Source organism: Maniola hyperantus, chromosome 1, assembly GCF_902806685.2.
Source record: "Maniola hyperantus chromosome 1, iAphHyp1.2, whole genome shotgun sequence".
NCBI classification, from domain to species: Eukaryota; Metazoa; Arthropoda; class Insecta; order Lepidoptera; family Nymphalidae; genus Maniola; species Maniola hyperantus.
The window spans coordinates 8,010,963-8,016,223 of NC_048536.1; the positions used below are offsets into that span (position 1 = coordinate 8,010,963).

The 5,261-nt window shown below is 34.4% G+C and overlaps 1 long non-coding RNA gene across 2 annotated transcripts; it reads left to right on the forward strand.

Moving 5' to 3' along the window:
• Window positions 1-693: 693 nt before the first annotated feature.
• LOC138403025 (uncharacterized) lies at window positions 694-2,408 on the forward strand. Of its 2 annotated transcripts, XR_011237331.1 has the most exons (4): window positions 732-820; window positions 929-1,233; window positions 1,432-1,560; window positions 1,911-2,408. It is a non-coding gene; the product is annotated as an uncharacterized lncRNA (long non-coding RNA). The 2 variants fall into 2 exon arrangements; XR_011237328.1 differs by having other exon boundaries at window positions 694-1,233.
• The last annotated feature ends 2,853 nt before the right edge of the window (window positions 2,409-5,261 follow it).

Genomic DNA, 5,261 nt, shown 5'->3' on the forward strand with positions numbered 1-5,261 from the left:
TGGTTCTATCTTTTATAGTTTAGGCAGCGTACGCAAAATAAGTAACTTTTCTGGTTGATTTTTTACACCTTGTGTCCGAAAAACCCAAATATCTTACGGAACCCTATTTTTTTCCAAAATAAAATATAGCCTATGTTACTCGTGGATAATGTAGCTTTCGAATGGTGAAAGAATTTTTAAAATCGGTCCAGTAGTTTTTGAGCCTATTCAGTACAAACAAACAAACAAAGTTTTCCTCTTTATAATATTATTATATTATATATTATATATTATATAGTGTAGATTTAGAGTCCTGACTAACTTATATATCAACGCACAGCCTAAACATCTAAACAGCTGGTCCTAGATACATGAAATTTGGTGAGTGTGTTCTTTGTAGGTAAAGAGTAGGTGTCCACTAGGAAAGGATTTTTTGAAATTCCACCCCTGCAGGCCTAGCATGGGCCGGGAAATTTTCTCCCCGAGGAAAGGATAAAATTTTTATCCCCTCCGATAGTTATTTCCACTCTCCGAGCATGGGCACAGGGTTGGATATAATTATCCCCGGTGATAAGGCGGGGAAAGACTAGTCCTCGGCTAATGTCAAAGTGTTATTATTTCTGTGCTTTTGATTTTGCTCGTTTTCGTTACTCGTAACTCGTCTGTGGCTACTTTTTATTTTAAAAGAGCTAGAAGCCAGAGCCGTAAAATAGTTTAAAAAAAATTCACAGAAGATTATGCACGTAAGTATTGTTATTGTTTGTGTTTACCTAACCTAACTCCACTTTTAAATTATCCAAATTAAAAAATAATCGAATAGTTGAAATTCCTAGCTATCACAGTAAGTATCACAAAGACAATTTGTGTTAGTCAGTACACAAAATTGAAGTGATAATATATTGATATTGTTAGCGACAAAGAAATGCATAAATTGTTGTTTTATTTGCAGACATTGAAATATGTACTTGAAGAAGGGCACTGACTGACACATACTAAGTATGATGAGGCAGCTCGGGATGTAGGACCACCGGGAAATGTCTCAATAGTGCCGTCGGTCACATATATGAGCACATAAGTGTTCAATATTAATTATCACTGTTGGGCATGAATGCTCAACAGGAATTGGACCTGAAGACTCCATAATAGGCCAGCCAGAGAGATGCGTGTATTAATTTAGTTCTATTAAATGTGTGTCTTGTATAACAAAATCAAAATAACTTTAGGTACCTACCTACCTATTGGAAATTGGAATAGGTAAGTTAGGTACACATCTTATCAACATAAAATATTTTCATTATTGTGTGAGATGATGATAAAACTAACAGTTCTGCACACTGCACTGAGAAGAGCTCAATATCACTTAAAATTGGTTAAGCTAGTATGGTTTGAGCTATTAAACTAACCTAATTTCTTTATAAGCATGTCAAGCCAATGTTTTTTATCTTATGGCAGGAAATCTTTGAAGTGTCGGTGGTGGACTATGGTGAGACTGTCGTTTTACCCACTTTGTACACAGTGGGTACTTTATAAAACCAATAGCCCCGAGTGGTTTTGCTATAAATGCCAATAAATAAATAAAAAGTAAGTAGAGGATGTGTACATTTTTGTAATTTGTAAATAGTTATGAATATAGGAAGTTATTCTATGGCAGTGTGGTTTGATTGAACGTTAAACTTGTTACTTCCTTTTCTTAAGGATAATAGCACTACTTTTAGATCTGTTAAGTTAACATCAGAGATGTGTACATCCAAATAAGCATTGTTTTAATTGGTATTCCTAATATTATGCCTAAAAGTTTGTGTTTGTTACTCAATCACACAGAAAGAGTACTTAAAGCAAAATTTGTAGGGTTCATTTTGAAACTGTTATTTTTTGTTATAGCAGCAATAGAAATAAGTACAAAATTTCAACTTTAACCTGTTACGTTTCAGGAGACAGACAGATGGAGAGCTGAGACTGTAATAGGGTCCCATTGGTACCCTACAGAACCCTAGTAGTAGTAGTAGATATAAGGATAGGTTTGCACAAGGTGGTTTTAGGTAATAGGTACTTAAAGAAATATATTTTAATGCAAATATGTATTTATTATTCCATCCCTTTTTCCCTTTTATTGTCGGGCAACAGTTAGCAGTCTGGTTTGATCCATAGATATGTGAGATTTCTTTATTTGTTACATTTTCTAGTCTGTCCTTTGGTTGTTCCATTGGAATTCTGAAATATACAATTTATACATTAATGATTTTCAATAATAATAAATTAAGAGTAAGAGGATATACTGAAATGGTCTATAAAGTATAATAGGCTAACATATTTACTCTTACAAAACACTTATGATGAACCATTATAATTTGTAAAGTGTTATTGTGTTTGTGTATCAATATGTATTTAACTATGATGTAGGTGTGTATTTTAATTTAAGAATTGTTTTGTTAAATTAGACTCCTGCCTATTTTGTTCAAATAAATGATTTTATTATAATGAGACAATTGTGTTATTTTATATTTCCAATAATCCATACTAATATTATAAATGCGAAAGTGTGTCTGCCTGTCTGTCTGCTAGCTTTTCACAGCCCAACAGTCTAACCGATTTAGATGAAATTTAGTACCTACACAGTTAGCTTACATCCCGAGGATGGACACAGGCTACTTTTTATTCTGGAAAATCAAATAGTTCTCACACGATTTTCAAAACCTAAATCCACACAGATGAAGTCGCGGGCAATAGTCATCCCATGACCTTGACTTGTATCTCACTGGTAACTACCATCTGCCAAGAGTCTTATAGATGTGAGGACAATAAATAGAGAATAGCCGCATGTAGGACCTATTTGTAGGTACCTACTACCTACCTAAGTAGGTAACCTAAATTAGGTACCTATTCGTTTGCACAAGATGGTTTTAGGTAATAGGTAAGTACTTACTTACTTTTATGAATCCATCCACCGAATTAATCGGCTTTAGTGCTTCATTAAGCTGCTCGCACAAGTACAGCACATAATATTTGTCCATCCGAAACAAGTGTCGGAACTCAGCGTCGGGAAATTCAAAGGGATTACTTCCATCACTAATTACGTGCTCATGGTATTTTCGTTCTAAATTCTCTATTTCAAAACAATAAAGAAAGCGCGAGACATGTTTTTTGATCTTTTAATAATTGAGTTAAAGTTCTATGAGCATTATACCCACCTCAAATCTCGAGGATAAAATTATCCCTCTCAAATGTCAAAAAAGGACAGTTTATCTTCTTTTATTTGGCCCCATGCTATAGACGGTGGATAAATAGTCCCCCGAGTCCCCGTGAAATGACAAACGGGGATAAACTTCTCCTCTCCCCTGTTGCCGTGCTCTGAGGGGTGGAGAAGTTAATGTTATCTCCTGTCCGGTGGATAAAATCGGGGGATATAATTTTTGCAGAGTGGGTTAAATGGAGGTTTGAAATTTATGAAGTCCACGCGGGCGAAGTCACGAGCATAAGCTAGTTTTTATATATTTCTAAAAACTCATAGTAAACGTAAAAAAATATCGTTTTCTCTTTATAAATTGAATAAGTTATTAAGTAAGACTTACAACAAAGTGATCTTTGCAAAAATAAATTTGGGTTGAAGTCGTTAGTCATATAGGATCCCTTTAAGCAAGTCTTTGCGTGTTACGTATATTTATTTCACTGGGCACTCTAATCCACAACTTTCCTGTGGTCTTTATCGATGCGTTTTTTACATTCTCGGATGATACAATAACGATAATTACTATATTTTTCATGTAAACTAGTATAGAAGTCATGTTTATTAAACTTTGGGAGGTTATGCTGTTGTTTACAAATGCATGACGTCAGAGCACAGATAATCTATCGGCCAAACATGGCCGACAGTGTTTTCACCTGACTAAGAAAAATATTTTTTTAAATTAAAGTTTTACGGTTTTTAGGGCGCAAAAAAATATAGTGTTAATTTTTTTGATATAATAGGACAAATATTAACCATTTAAGACCAACTTAAAAAAAGTGTCAAGTAGCCTATTGAGTAAAACAAAAAATTTTGATATCACTACCCATATTATTAAATGCGAAAATGTGTTTGTTTGTTGGTTTGTTAGTTTGTCCTTCGATCACGTCGCAATGGCGCATCAACGTGAGTTTTTGCATGGGTATAATTGAAGACATTGAAAGTGATAATATAGGCTACTTTTTATGCCGGAATATCAAAGAGATCCCACGGGATTTTTAAAAACCTAAACCTATTTAAAGCTATTAAGCTAAATACCGATTCAGATACCTCTAACTTCAAAAACATAGGACTTTCATACAACATTCGACCCCCCCCCCCCCTTTCACCCGCTTACGGGTGGAATTTAGTAAGATCCTTTCTTACCCGATACCTACCCACTAGAAAGAACCTCCGTTTCAAATTTCAAGTTAAAATAACAATATTTAAAACTTTTTTATATACACTTTTCCCAATTTCCCAAACTGATACAGATTTTTATTATTTAAACCTATTAACCAAAAATTGCGGACCGGCAGGATTCGAACCCGCGTCTCCTCGGATCGCACCCGACGCTCTGACCGCTAAGCTACGGTTCGCTTGCTTCGAGTGAAGAAGTTTGTGATATGTATGTTCACTCAGTACTGAAGCGACTGTTGATGCCATCTAGCCAATTTGGTAGCTGCAAAGTAGAAACTAGATGGCATTAACAGTCGCTTCAGTATCCTAAGTAGGTATAGCTTCGAATTCCGATTTTTATGCGAAATGATAGTTACCTTTTTCATTTTTATAATATAGTTTGTCATTCGTACATAATGTAACGTTGCTTGATGTTTTCGTTAATTTATTCCACTCATTTCGTTTTTCCTGAAGAGTTTGTCAAGCTCATGCATACGACGTACGCAACGTAAGAAAATCCTCTTACAAATTGTTTACTGTATCCCCTCTCTGTCATAGTCCATATCCTTCCTATGCGCTCTAGTGATATCTGTTTATTTTACAAAAGGAAATCGGTTAATCTCCGTAAAATATTTTAGATACCATACCACCATAAAAATGACGGTGTTATTTTATTACGGATACTCTTTAAAAGGGTTTAGTTTACCAGTATTTTTAGTAATAGTAGGTGTATACTTCATATTTAGTACGTATTATTCTTGTTATACAATATCGTAACTTCGAAATAATCTGCACACATACCTACCTAACATTGAATAGGTTTAATTATTATTAATTAAAACACAATTTAATTTTTATTTTACTCTATCGTAACTTCTTAATCTGGAGGTGAGCGTTAACA